This window comes from Carlito syrichta, unplaced genomic scaffold, assembly GCF_000164805.1.
Source record: "Carlito syrichta isolate Samal-C Ts95f unplaced genomic scaffold, Tarsius_syrichta-2.0.1 Scaffold302329, whole genome shotgun sequence".
Taxonomy (NCBI): domain Eukaryota; kingdom Metazoa; phylum Chordata; class Mammalia; order Primates; family Tarsiidae; genus Carlito; species Carlito syrichta.
In genome coordinates this window covers 105,759-121,381 of record NW_007246425.1, presented here as the reverse complement: position 1 = coordinate 121,381, position 15,623 = coordinate 105,759, and the positions used below count along the sequence as shown (strand labels likewise).

The 15,623-nt window shown below is 38.5% G+C and overlaps 1 pseudogene; it reads left to right on the top strand.

Annotated features, from left to right (window-relative positions):
- Nucleotides 1–682: 682 nt before the first annotated feature.
- Nucleotides 683–12,736, top strand: LOC103258690 (annotated as a pseudogene).
- The last annotated feature ends 2,887 nt before the right edge of the window (nucleotides 12,737–15,623 follow it).

The window sequence follows — 15,623 nt, the reverse complement described above, 5'->3', positions numbered from 1 at the left end:
ATTCATTAAACAGACACACATCTTTATGCCTTAAAAGTTATAAACTTTTCGTACCAAAAGCATATCTTGCTCTTGTTTATATGTTTTGTGTACATAATTGTTTCTTTTATATCTGGTAGTTTTAATGACATATTGACTATAATTTTAATTCTTAGTAAACCCCATTTCTATGGAAAACCTTAGAAAGTAACTTTAAACTATTTTGTGTTATTATTTGTAGACAAAAACCATTTTATAATTGTTTTAGAAAGATACTTCCTCAAATTATTGTTTAGTAGAGCTAAATATATTTAACTTCTTTATAGCACATAAAAGTAAGATACTAAAGTGTTTAAATTTATGTTTGACATTAGCTTACTTGCAAATGACACAGATGACACTTTATGTTCATCTAAATTTAACATGGGTTTAACATTTTATGTAACTAAAAAAATTGAAACAGTGACATGGGTATTCTCCCTACTACCTTACTGGTTACACACAGAAGAAGAGTTCCTGTGCTGGTTTAGTGACTCGTATGCCATCCTGTGTCTTTAGTTAAAGAACTCATCAGAGAATTTCACTGTGCTAAACGGTATCTTATTGGATAGCTCTAATCTCTCGTGGGTGTCAGAGCCAGTTTTCTTAACTTTTTTATTTGTGCTAGAGTCAGATTTGCCCACAATAGAGTTTATTGGTAAATATGTTTGTTTATGTTTTTCAGGGGCTGTTGACATTCAGGGATGTGGCCATAGAGTTTTCTCTGGAGGAATGGGAATGCCTGGACCCCGCTCAGCAGGACTTGTATAGGGATGTGATGTTGGAGAACCACAGAAACCTGGTCTCCCTGGGTGAGAGGGTCTTCACTGCACAATGTCTATTTCATACTAAGCGTATTTTTTCCTTTCTTTGTAGAATATTTTTTGAGAGTTTCTGCTTTTCGTGGATGAGTTCTGATCCCTGCTTTCAGGGAAAAACCTGTGAGATTGTTGATGCAAAAGAGAAAATATTCAAGATACCTCATATTGACATGAACTATCCTCTTTCTTCAGATGAGCTGTACCTTTTACTCTAGATTAACGGGATATCTAGAATTGTATTAGCATAAAATATTGTTTCCTACACTTTAATTTCCATTTGCCTTCATCAGCTTTTGATACATTGGTCCTGGGTAGTCAAGCCAAGGACTTTCAAATTGAAAATATTTTCTGTATTTTCGGTGGTTTTGTATATATTCTGTGGTTTTGTATATATTTGTATATATTCTGTGGTTTTGTATATATTCTGTGGTTTTGTCAGGAAGTAGTAATTTGGGATTACTTTTCTATAATCTTCTATAATGTTCTCTTTGCTCTACCTAGCTCAGTACTAGGTTGGTAATTGAAGTATTACAACTAGAGTCATGTTGTTATTATTATCTTTATAATAAAACAGGATTTGCTGTCTCTAAGCCAGACCTGATTATCTGTCTGGAGCAAAGCAAACAGCCCTGGAATGTGAAGAGACAGGAGGAAGCAGCTGGACCCCCAGGTAGGTGGGAGTAGATGAAACGAATAACAGGTGAGAGGCCCAGTGGTCAGGGAGGAAGCCAGACCTTACGATGTGGCCGAGAAGCTCTGCTCTACTGGAAACGGTGTTTTGAGAAGTCAGGGTTTCTGTCTCTTGTTCTCATAGAGAAGCATCTCTGTCCCAGGCTCTTACATTCTCTGAGGACTTTACTTTCCCTTCAGTGATATTTTTTCAAGTTTACAGTGAGAGTCAAAGTTGTCTTTGTTGCTTGTAAAGGACTGCATGATCTGACTGCTCACCATGGCATTTAGGGACATGATAGTATCTGCATATTTTTGAAGAACTCTATGTTAAACCATTTTTTAAAGTTTCCAATCTATAAAGTGTCTTAAATGTGTGAAAGTAGTGATGATACTGGAATTAGGTCTAGAAATCACAGGAATACCACAAACAGATCATGTACGTTTTCTTCTGCTTTATAATTTCCTGTTCTATGAAGATTTAAAGTGTGATTTTATAGAAATTCATAACCGGTATTTTTTTTGAGTTGGAGTCTTACTCTGTTACCAAGCTGGAGTGCAGTGCCATGATCACGGTTCACTGTAGGCTTCACTTCTTGGGCTCAGGCAATCCTCCTGCCTCAGCCTCCCAGGTAGCTGGGACTACAGGTGTGTGCCACAATGCCTGTTTTTTTTTTGTAAAGATGAGGTCTCACTATGTTGCCTAGGCTGGTCTCAAACTCCTGGACTCAAGTAGCCCTCCTGACTCAGGGTCCCAAAGTGGTGGGATTACAAGTGTGAGCCACCACACCTGCCCATACCAATAAATTTATAAAAACACTAAGCATTTTAAAAAATATATGTAAAAATGTAATGTTATTTTACTTCTAAATTTTCATTGTATATAAACTGAGATTTGAAATTTAGACTCTCTGTGCCCAAATTTCTCAGTTTAATGTATCTACTCTGTTCATTTCTGTAATAAGTTCATTGAGGAGCTCAGAACATTGCTGAGCATATACTAAACTCCAGCTCATACCTTATTTTTATTTTGTTAGTTTTTATCACGGGACTGTGGGGTTCAAGTGAGGGTTAACTGCCTCAGCGGGCTGCACACAGGAGAAGTTTGGGCTTCTAAGTGGTCCACCCTCCCATGGGGACAGTGCCAGCACCTTTTGTATTGCTGTGTGCCTCCCTCCCTGCTCCCACCCCCCGTCCTCTCGCAGGGCCCAGCTGCTGCCGATCCGCCTTTGTGCTGATGTGGTCAGTGTTCAGGGCCCGTAGAGGAGCGAGGACACGTGGCATTTCATTCTTTGTTTCTGTGATAGATCACGAAGGATGATGGTCTCCAACTCCATCCAATTTGCTGTGAAGTCCATGATTTGTTCTTTATGGCTGGGTAATACTCCATCATGTATACGTATCACTTTTTGGAACGATGAGTCCACTTTCAGTGGGCAGTAAGGCTGGTTCCCGGTTTTTGCTACTGTGAGTAGGGTGGCCATAAGCATGCGTGTGTAGGTATCTTTTTTGTAAAACGATTTATGTTCCTCTGGGTACATAAGAGAGGGATTGCTGGATTGTATGGAAGGTCAATTTTTAGTTCTTTTAGGAATTGCCACGCTGATTTCCATAGAGGTTGAGCTAGCTTACACTCCCACCAACAGTGTAGAAGTATTCCCTTTTCTTCACACCTGTGCCGACATCTGTTGTTTTTTGACTAATTTATGATGGCCATCCTGACTGGAGTTAGGTGGTATCTTATGGTGGTTTTGATTTGCATTTCTCTGATGAATAGTGAGGCTGAACATTTTTTAATGTGTCTGCTGGCTGCTCATATGTGTTCTTTTGTGAAGTGTCTGTTTATGTCCTTTGCCCACTTTTTAATGGGGTTGTTTGGTTTTTTCTTTCAGTTCTTTTGAGTTCCTTGTAGATCCTGGATGTTAGGCTTTTGTCAGACACATCGTTTGCAAATATTTTTTCCCATTCTGTGGGCTGTCTCCCCACTCTCTTGATGGTTTCTTCGCTGTGCAAAAGCTTTTCAGTTTGCTGAGGTCCCACTTACTTAGCTTTTATGGCATTTACTTTTGGGGATTTGGTCAATTGTTGGTTGCCTGTTCCAGTGTGTAAAGTGTGTTTCCTATGTTTTCTTCAAGCATTCTTAATAGTTTGGGGTTTTATGTTTAGGTCTTTGATCCATTTAGAGCTGATTTTTGTGTATGGTGATAAGTAGGGGTCCGGTTTCATTCTTCTTCATGTGGTCAGCCAGTTTTCCCAGCACTATTTGCTAAGTAGGGTCTCCTTTCCCTAGTGGTTGTTATTGGTGACTTTGTGGGAGATGAGTTGGTTGAGAGATCGAGTTTTTTTTCCAGAATTTCTGTCCTGTTCCATTGTTCAGTGTGCCTGTTGTTGTACCAGCATCAGGCTGTTTTGGTTACTGTAGACATCAAGTTTGATATCTGGAAGTGTGATACTTCTTGCCTTATTTATTTGCTGAGGATCGTTTTGGGTATTCATGCTCTTTTTTGTTTCTGTATGAATTTCTGTATTGTCGTTTCCAGGTCTGAGAAAAATGATGTTGGTCATTTGATGAATATTACACTAAATCTATAGATTACCTTGGGTAACTGTTATTTGATGTACATATACACACATGTATGCATTTATATGTGTGTATGTTAACATGGATTTTTTTAACTAATGAAAATAGTATAACTAAATATTGTGTATAGGATAATAAATTGATATATGTCTACATTGTGACATGGTTTTTTTTTTTTTTTTTTTTTGAGTTGGTGTCTCACTCTGTTGCCCAGGCTGGATTGCAGTGGCATGTTCACGGCCACCCCAGTTCGACCCGCTGGGCTCTGGTGATCCTTCTGCCCCAGTCCTCCAAGTAGCCAGAACTGCAGGCATGTGCTACCATGCCCAGCTAATTTTTTTATTTTTTATTGTAGAGACAAGGTCTTGCCAAGTTGCCCTGGCTGGTCTCAAACCTGCAGGCTCAGGCAATTGACTTGCCTTGGCCTCCCAAAGTGCTGGGATTACAGGCTGAGCCACTGAGCTCAGACATGACATAATTAATACAGACAAGTTAATTAACATTTTTGTCACCTCACAGTTGCTTGTTTGCTTTTTAAAATATAGTGAGAACCCTGGAAGTCTGCTGTTTTAGTAAATTCTAATATACCGAACTTTCTTATTAGCCGTAGACACGAAGCTGTACATTAAATCGCCATGCTTACTTTTCTTGTACCTGGAAATTGTACCCTTTAAACGATGTCACCCTCTTCCCCACCACCAGGCTATGGCAGCCAGCGTTGTGCTCTCTTTTGTGAGTTCAGTCTTTTCAGGCCCCTCATCATGCAGTCTGCCTTTCTGTGCCTGGCTCATTTCACCTAGCATAATGCCTTACATATCAATTCATGTTGCTGAAATGGCAGGATTTAATTACTTATGGATGACAACTTCTACAAACATTTAGGTTGTGCTCATTCTTGGCAATTGTGAATAATGTTGCAATAATCATGGGGGTGCAGATATTTCTTTGAGATACTGATTTTAATTCCTTAGTTTATATACACAGAAGTGGGATTTCTAATTTTCTGGTAGTCCTATTTTTATTTTATTTTATTTTTTTTTGAGTTGGAGTCTCACTCTGTCACCCAGACTGGAGTGCAATGGCCGCTCCTGGCCACCGCATCCTCGACCTGCTGGGCTCTGGTGATCCTTCCGCCTCAGCCTTCCGAGTAGCTGGAACTACAGGCGTGTGCTACCACGCCCAGCTAATTTTTGATTTATTGTAGAGATGAGGTCTTGCCAAGTTGCCTAGGCGGGTCTCGAACCCGCAGGCTCAAGCAATTCACTCACCTCAGCCTCCCAAAGTGTGGGATTACAGGCTGAGCCACTGAGCCTGGCTTTATTTTTCTTTTTTTAAAGAACAGTAACATCTCATTAAATATGAGAAATTGTAGTCGTCTATTTCATTTAAAAATTTTCCTTCTCCTAGTAAGAACTAGAAATTTAAGCTCTATGTTGCAAATGCCTCTAGTGTATAATAGTTTATTGTATCTACTCTTTTTATAGAAATTTTAAAGATACTATTGCCATAAAAGAACTTAGAATATTCCCCAACACATGATACATTCTTTTTTTTCTTTATTTTGAGTTGGAGTCTTACTCCGTCACCCAGGCTGGAGTGCAATGGCACGCTCATGGCCATCCCAGCATCTACCTGCTGGGCTCCGGCTATCCTTCCGCCTCAGCCTTCCAAGTAGCTGGAACTATAGGCATGCGCTACCATGCCCGGCTAATTTTTGATTTATTGTAGAGAAGAGTTCTCGCCAAGTTGCCTGGGCTGGTCTCGAACCTGCAGTCTCAGGCAGTCCGCTCACCTCGGCTTCCCAAAGTGCTGGGATTACAGGCTGAGCCACTGAGCCTGGCTGATACATTCTTAATTGCTACCTATTTCTTAATAACTACGATTTTATGTCATTCTTTTTTAGTGTGAAGGCTACCATGACTGTATCCCATGTATACTTTCATTTTCTGATTTGTCATGTGCCAGGTATACCTGTAATTTGAGTTTCAGAAGTTGTTTTTCTTTTGTGTGTGTGGGGAGGTTGGGGGCTTCCTCTGTCACCCAGACTGGAGTGTAGTGGTACAGTCACGGCTACTTTGACCTGCTGGGCTCAGATAATCCTTCTGCCTCAGCCTTCCAAGTAGCTGAGACTACAGGTGTGCACCACCATGCCTGCCTAATTTTGTGATTTATTTTAGAGGTGAGGTCTTGCATTACTGTCCCTGCTTACCTTGGTCTCCTGGGCTCAGCCTACCCGAGTGCCAGGATTATAGATGTGAGTCACCATGCTAGGCGAGTTTCAGAAGTTCTAAAATAATATGCTTGGATTTATTTATTTATTCTTTTTCTTTTTTTCTTTTTGAGTTGAAGTCTCCCTCTGTTGCCCAGGCTGGAGTGCAGTGGCGTGGTTACGGCCACCACAGCCTCTACCTGCTGGGCTTAGGTGATCCTTTTGCCTCAGCCTTCCAAGTTGCTGGAACAGACATGTGCCACCATGCCCAGCTAATTTTTTGATTTATTGTAGAGACGAGATTTGCTTTGTTTCCCAGGCTGATCTTGAACCCCTGGACTCAGATAATCCTCTTGTCTCCGCCTCCCAAAGTGCTGGGATGACAGGTGTGGGCCACTGTGCCCAGCTACATGCTAGAATTTTTATGTTTTGTAAAAAAAAAAAAAAAAAAAAATCAAATAATTAGTGAGCACTCCAAATTTATTAAAAGGTTTCATTTGCATGTGTAAGTTTACTGCATGTAAAAAGTTGTCACTAGCATTGCCATCCACTTTCTTCAACCTTTATCTGAATGATAGTATAATTTATTCCTAATTGTTCATTTTATAGATCAGTATTTCATACCATATTTTACAATTTTCATATTATTCCTATATCTAGAATTACAAGGTTTTTCTGTATTTCCAAAAGCTGGATTATGGCCTTTCCATTTTCTGTAATAACAGAAATATATTAAATGAAAAAAAGACCCTCTAGTGTCATTTGCATGCTTATTCCTTAAATTTCTCTCATTAAAGCTTCTTGTGTATGATTATAATCTTTTTGCTATGAAATGTTAATACTTTATGACAATGGTTCAAAATGTGTGCTCCTTGTGGATGCTGTCACAGTTGAAAATTGTATTTATCTATAAATATTCTTAGTAGTACACTGTGTTTATTCAGTATTTTGTGGGTTAAAGTTTATCTTAATTTTGTATTTCAGTTTTATATTTCCATGGTTAATTTTTTAGGGTACACCACCTCACAATACGTAACTGTTTCTTAGTTATTTATATATTATAATTTCATTCAAGAATACTCAATTCTGTACACTTAAGACAGCATGGGGTAAAGATCAGCCTCTATAAATATTACCTTTTTTGGGTATAATTTGAATTCTTGTTGGTGGTCAGTGGTTGTTTTTTCTTGTCTGAGTAGTCATGGAAATTGTCTTACTTTCAACATCTATTTACTGCTGAATGCATATTATCTTTGTGTGAGAAAAACACTTTTGTGATTTGAAGGTGATTTTTGAAAAGCTTAACTATCTCTTTTAGGTGTTATTGTCTATTTTTAATTGTAAAAAGCACATCTATTGTGCATTTCAGTCATGGTAAGTTTATTTACATTGTTGTATAGCATATATCTAAAACATTTTCATCTTATATAGCTGAAACTCAGTGCTCATGAAAGAACTCCCCATCTCCTCCATTGTGTGGCCCTCTACAAAGACCATTTTGCTTTTTGCTTCTAATAGTGTAACTACTTTGGATATCTCCTATAAGTGGATTCACATAGTATCTGCCTTTTTGTGGCTGGCTTATTTCATTTAGCATAATATCGTCAAGATTTATGTTTATTGTAGATATTAGAAGATTTCTGGCTTCTTAAAAGCTGAGTGGTGTTATGTTTATACTTAAACTTGTATTTATTCATTTGAGTGAGGGAAGTTTGGGTTGCTTTCAACTATTGGCTTTCATAAATACTGCTGCAATAAACATGGGTGTGCAAATAACTCTTCATTTGATAATACATGGAGGAATTTGTCTCTGTACTGCATTCTGTCTATCTTTATGCCAGTTTCAAACTACTTTGGTTACTGTAGCTTCGTAATGTGTTTTGATAGCAGAAAGCCTGACGCTGCCAACATTGTTCCTCTTTTTGAAGATTGATGGGCTCTTCCTTCATAAAATTTTTATGTACTTTTTATGTTACTTTTTCTGTTTCGGTAGAAAGTTTGCCATTGGAAATGGATTGCCTTGAGTCTGTAGATCACTTTGGGCGGGATGAACATCTTTACAATGAGGTATTGCCACCCTTGAAAACGGGAATGTTGCTTGATTTCCATAATGTGTGATTTTTTTTTTTTGGTTTTATTTTGTTACTAATTTTTAATTTTATTCCTTTTTGTCATAAATAATAATCTGTAGGATTCTAGTTTTTAAAACTTTGGTAAGACTTTTGGGTTATTGAGAAGATTGTGTATTCTGCTGTTGTGTGGGGTGTTCACTGTACGCCAGTTAGGTATAGTTGTTGATAGTGCTTTCAAGTCCTGCTTCCTTATTAATATTCAGTTTTGCTGAAAGTAGGGTATAGAAGTATCCTACTATTATGCCTTATATTCCTTGCTTCAACTCAGTCAGTGTTGCTTTATTTATTTGGAAACCCATTTGTCATAGGTTCTCAGTGAAGAGCTCTTTTGTGGTTATTTAATGTCTCTGTGTTTTTGAAAGTGTTTACATGTATTTTACGAGGTGTGAGTTTTTGACTTAAAATATATTTTGTGTAATATAATTGTGACTTCTGCTCTCATTTGATTTACATTTGCAGTGAGTAGCTTTTTCTATCCTGCCACTTTCAGTCTATTTTTGCCATTAGATCTAAACTGTCTTTCTTTGGTAAATATATAGTAGGATCCTGTTTTTAATTGTTATAATTATCCATCAATTTATGTGATAGGATAAATAATTTGCTAAAAGAGAAGTACTTGTTATTGCCATTTTAGTTTTATTTTATAGCTATTTTATCATTTTTCCCTCTTTGTGTCTTTTTTTGTGTCTCTTTTATTTTTCTATTGGCATACTCTGACTTCTTATTTGGTTTTGTGTATCTTTATAGGTATTTTCTCTGTGGTTACCATGGAGATTGCATAAAAACTCTTAAAATTACCCCAGTATATTTTAGACTGGTAATAACTTCAGTTGCATACAAAAGTTTTGCCTTTGTGTTCTCTTTGTGTTTATCCTAGGTGAAGTTTGTGGAGCTCCTTGTTTCTTTTTAGTGCCTTTTTTATGTTTGAGGATTTTTAAATCAGTCTCTGTATTCTTCAGCACCACAATTTTTGTTTCTTCCTGTCCTTTTTGTCTTTGTGGTGAGACTGTCGTTTTCCTTGTTCCGTGGACTTGGGTCTGTTTCCATTTTACATGCTGAGCATCATTCAGATAGTTATTTTGATTTTATTTGTATAGTCTGTACATTCCCATTTCGTTACTGCTGATCTGTGAATACTTATGTTTCTTTGATTGGGCCATGTTGATAGTTAGATACATGTCTAATTTTTCATTGAGATTTGGGTATTTAATACAAAGACAGCTCAGTATTTGTAGTTTCGTCTTGGTGGGGGGTTTCTGACACCAGTTGACTGGGATAGAGATTCTGGGACCCTCTCAAAGGTGTTCTAAGGATATGTCTTCTAGAACTGTGTGTTTGATTTTTAAAGAGATTTGCCATCGTTTGCCTTAAGAAGCTGTAATCTTGCTGCTCTTGTTGTCTATTTGTGGTATTACAGTCTTTCTCCTCCTTTGATAATTGATTACCTTTTCTCTCATTGGACCCAACCTGTGATTGTTGATACCACTAGTCCTTTTACCCATCTGTGTTTGGGAGTTCAGGAACCAGTGTTCAGAAAGGCTCTCGAAAGCCAGAAGTATAGACACAGGTGCTACTATATTTTTTCTCTTTTAAACAAAAAGCCAACAATCTGGAGTTTACTTTTAGAGGCATCATGTTGTATTGGAAGGAGGAAGGACTCTGTTATGTAAATATAACAAACTTTCCTTTCCTTTTTATGTGGCTCTTGGTATTATGCTCATGTGAGGTACCTGGTTTTTAGAGTTCTCACCAAGGTGTTTTGGATAGTATAATTTCTGTTGAATTTTTATGTCTATGAAGGAGCCTGTCGTATTTTGCTTAGATTAGAGCCTTGTTTATGTGTTTGGTATAATTTAATAGATTAGTTTTGTAATATATGTTCACCTGAGTCTAGTAAGTTGTATCATTTGTAATTTTCGTTTCTTTCAGCTAATTCTTCTTATCCCACTGAAGATCTTTTGCCAGAACAAAACATAAAAGATTCATTCCAAAAAGTGATACTGAGAAGATACGGAAGCTGTGGCCTTGAAAGTTTACACTTAGGGAAAGACTGGGAAAGTGTGGGTGATTTTAAGGGGCAGAAAGGATGGGATGATGGGCTCAGCCAATGTCCATCGACTACCCATAGAGAAACCCTTCAGTATAATACATGCACGACTGTCTTTAGCAAATCGCCAAGTTCAAATAGCCGTAACATCAAACGTACTAAAGATAAAACCTACAAATGTGAGGAATGTGGCAAAGCCTTCTACTGGTTTTCACAGCTTACTCATCATAAGCGAATTCATACTGGAGAAAAACCCTACACATGTGAAGAATGTGGGAAAGCCTTTATATATTGTTCAAGACTTTCTAATCATAAGAGAATTCATACTGGGGAAAAACCCTACAAATGTGAAGAATGCGGCAAAGCCTTTAAATATTGCTCAAATCTTTATGATCATAGGAGAATTCACACTGGAGAGAAGCCCTACAAATGTGAAGAATGTGGCAAAGCCTTTCACTTTTTTTCAAACCTTACCAAACATAAAAGAATTCATACTGGAGTAAAACCCTACAAATGTGAAGAATGTGGCCTGGCCTATTACTGTTTTTCAGACCTTACTACGCATAAAAGGATTCATACTGGAGAGAAGCCCTACAAGTGTGAAGAATGCGGCAAAGCCTTTAACCGGTGTTCACACCTTAATGCGCATAAAAGGATTCACACTGGAGAAAAGCCCTACAAGTGTGAGGAATGCGGCAAAGCCTTTTACCGGTGCTCCCACCTTACTGTACATAAGAGAATCCACACTGGAGAGAAGCCCTACAAGTGTGAAGAATGTGGCAAAGCTTTTAGCCAATGCTCACACCTCACTGTGCATAGAAGAATTCACACGAGGAGCAGCATCTGGCAGGTTTAGGGACTGTGGCAAAGATGTTAATACTGGTCGGTGTCTTTCTCAGCATCAGGTAGTTCATTCTTAATGAAAGGGTTATAAGTGCAGTGACTGCTGAAATGCCATTCATGAAATAGAAGGTATAGAGTGCAGAAGAGTATTTATACTGGCAGAAAACATTACAAATACAGGAGTGCATGGCAAATCCTGTTACACATGAATTCTCCAACATTTGCTCAAGCTTGACTCAACTTCAGAAAATTTACATTGGAAGGAAACCTCATAAATAAATGCAACATATTAAAAAATATGCTAAAAAATAGACCTTAGAAAATTCCAGAGTTGTTTACTGAAATATGCTTTATAGATGCATTGAATGTAAATAAATATTTAATTAAAAATAGTCTAAATAATGATCAGATGATTCGCAGTGGAAAGCAGTAGAACTCTTAACACCACCAGACCTCCTCTAAGTCAGGGTGGGTTGTAGAGAATCATCCAGAGTTAAATCACTATTTTCTTTGTATTGATTTTTTTGGAGTGCTATAATTCTATTCAAAGTATACTTTTTTATACTGAAAGAACTTTAGTTTTTTTGAGAAGCAAACTTCAATATAACTTGACTCTCCAATTGTGTGATGCTGTGCCTTCGCCCCTAGTGTCTGTGAAGCCTTGTGGCCAGTCTCTGCCCTGTCAGAGCTGTGAGAGCTGCTTCTCCGCTAGGCAGGCACTCTCATCTACTTTTCCATGGAACACGGTGGACACTAAACTGTCAGATGCATAAAGAAAAGCCAAGTTTAGAGGCTTTGTGTCGTTGACTTACAGTGGCCTCAGAAGTGATGTTTGAGATAGTTGTTCAGAATAATATTTTTCTGCTTCACAGCAAGATGAATATTTTGACTTTTAGTAAATTGTTTTTAACAATGGCTCATTATGATAAAAAAGATATGATGGATTTTGAAGTGCTTTTCTAAGACTGTATGTAAACTTAATTTTAAAAATAAATCCACTTAGTTTCTAATTTGTTAGGATGGTCATACATGTAATGAAATGTTACCCTGCCACTGAGGCTAGTGTACCCCACCATATTAAAGTTTGAAGATAATAAGTGTTTATAGTATATCTTTAATAACATAGTGAAATCACATCTCTAGTGACTCTCTGAGTGTATTTAAACTTCAAATAGCTTGAAGAATTTTGTTCTCATAGTTTATATTTTTGTGTTTTTTAAGTTCTTTTTGCAACTACAAATTATTATGATTTCAGTAAAGATTATATAGAGGTATAATAAAAAAGCCATACCTTTCTGAATTCATTGGACATGCGATCTCTCTGACCTGAAAAATATGTACAGACCTTTAGTTTTTATTGGCATGGGTTAAATGTGCAAATATAATACTCTAAAAATAAACATTCGGTGTAAGAGAGTTACGTTGTAAGCATTTGTGTTTGTACGAACATGTATGCATACGTATTGTAGAAGAAGACAAATATTGAAACCATAGAGGTACTTTCTAAACTGTGATAATTTACTAACAAACTAGAAATACCTCAGAGGTTCTGAAAGCAAATGTGTTTTCTCTGCTTTTGTTTGAATTCATTTCCCTAAAATCTTATGGCTCCTAGTTTAGAATCTGCCCATGAAGAGCTGTTTTTGCTTGCTTTTTACTTACCCTATAGCTAACATGAAATTTTCTTGTTCCAAACTTCATGATTCATACTTTATATGATCTACTAAAGATTATAAGAATGATTTTTATAACAATTAATGGTTCTCACAAAATAATTTTAAGGTGTGAATAATTCCATAATGAGTATGTTAAGTTAGAATTTACTGAATTAGTACATTCCATGTTTTTCTTTCAATTGAAGTATCTTATTTAAGTCAGTTTTCCTTTAGGTATTGTTACCTTCCTTTTTATAAGTGTCATAATTGAGTTTATTGGCTTAATTGGGCCAATTTGTTCAAGCGAGCACTTGGAAGCTTTATAAGTCATAGGATTTTTTTTACATATAAATGAAGTGAACAAATACAAGACAGTCCTAGGTGTGTAAAAGATAATTATTAGCATTGCTAGTAGTAAATATTTAATTTACTGCTAATTAATTTATAAATTTATAATTCATTTATAAATACTGATTAGCAGTAATTATTTCTGTTGGAATTTGTGGCTCCAGGAAAGAGATGGAAAATATCCAGGTTGGCTGAGGTGAGAGAATTGCCTGAGCCTAGGGTTTGTACACAGGCTGCACAACTGACTCTTTGCATTTAGAAAAGAAATTCGTTTATTTGGGTTCCTAATTATTTCCAGATTCTCACTGTTTCTTTATGCCCTTTTTCTTTGCCTGTGTTATGGCTATAACTTTCTCACTGCTCTCCTTACCCATGTCAGTTCACATAGAACTTTCTAAATTCTGGGGTAAAGTTGGAAATTTTCTAACATTAAAAAAAAAAAATGTTGACTTGGTGCAAATGCTTAGGTTTACCTAATAAATACCTCACATAGTTATTATTTGTGTGGCGAGAACATTTAACATCAACTGTCTTAACATTTTTCAAAAATGGAATGTATTCTCATTAAATATAATTGCCATGCTGTGCAATAGAACCCTTAAACTTATTCTTCCTTTCTAACTGTAACTATGTATTCTGTGACAGACATTTCCCCAGACCTTTTTTTTTTTTTTTTGAGTTGGAATCTCACTCTGTTGCCCAGGCTGGAGTGCAGTGGCATGCTCATGGCCACCCCAGCATTGACCTGCTGGACTCCGGCTATCCTTCTGCCTCAGCCTTCCAAGTAGCCAGAACTACAGGCGTGCGCTACCATTCTCGACTAATTTTTTGATTTATTGTAGAGATGAGGTCTCACCATGTTGCCCAGGCTGGTCTTGAACCTGCGGGCTCAGGCAGTCCACTCGCCTTGGCCTCCCAAAGTGCTGGGATTACAGGCTGAGCCACCAAGCCTGCCCTGACCTTTCTTTCTTCTAAAATCTTCAACCTATAATAACCATATAGTCTACTTTCTGCTTTTCAATGAGCTCAACTTAATTGAATTTCACATAAGTGAGATCATGACATACTTGTCTTTCTATGCCTGGCTTTTCTCTTTTTTTTTTTTTGAGTTGGAGTCTCACTCTGTCACTCAGACTGGAGTGCAGTGGCGCGTTCACAGCCACTGCAGCCGATCTCGATCTGCTGGGCTCAGGCTATTCTCCCACTCAGCCTCCCAAGTAGCTGGAACTACAGGCACACACCACCATGCCCAACTGATTTTTTAAAAAAATTTATTGTAGAGAATGAGGTCTCACCAAGTTGCACGGGCTGGTCTTGAACCTGCGGGCCCAGGCAACCATTCTCTCGCCTCTGCCTCCCAAAGTGCTGGGACGACAGGCGTGAGCCACCACACCCAGGATAAACTAATTTCAACTAAAAAATTCTGGTAACACAGGTCTGGTTTTCAGAAGACAATATTTTACTCTGACCTATTTTTGACAGTTTGTGCGAAATTGATGAAAGGGGATGATGGATAGTAATTCGAATAAGGAGCTTCCGAAGTAGAGTTTTAAGAGAAACACAGGTTGCTATCTGGTCACACAGGTAAGGCCAAAAGTAAGTTATTAAGGCAAACTACTTGTAAATGACTTGAAAGCTGTGCTCTTTCTCCCTTTCCATCTTCCTTCCTGAACCTTTTTACCGCAGAGCAGAGGCTTAACAAGTGCAATCGCTTAGTTTCAGAAAGACCCGTTTTCAAACTCAGTTGCATGGTGCTCTGTATCATTCCAACTCTCTTTTCTCTTTCCTTTGGGTTGGAGTGGCACTGTCGCCCGGGCTGGAGTGCAGGGGCATGCTCACGGCCACCACCGCCTCAGCCTGCTGGGCTCGGGCCATCCTTCCGGCTCGGCCTCCCAAGCCGCTGGGACTGCAGGCGCGCACCACCATGCGCGACGAATTTGGCTGACTGTAGAGAGGGGTCTTGCCAGGTTGCCAGCATCCACCTCCCAAAGTGCGGGGATGACGGGCTCAGTCCAATTTCAGAATCAAGTGCGGGCCGGGTGATCGTTTCCTGTCGCCGGAAAATGCAGCCGCACGCGCTGAAGAGCAGAAGCTGCGGTCTCGCTAAGGGCACCGGCACTTCTCGGTGGTCGTGATTCCGGTGTGCAAGCATTTCAGGAATCGAGATCGAGTTAAACAGAAGGCTCTCAGACCGTTCACGCGTCGGGCACCCGAGCCTTGTGAACCCGGAGTAGGTGCAGAGGGGAGAAGCAGCCGACCCCGCGGCGGCCTCCCGCGCGCCCGGGCCTCTCCGTCCCGCG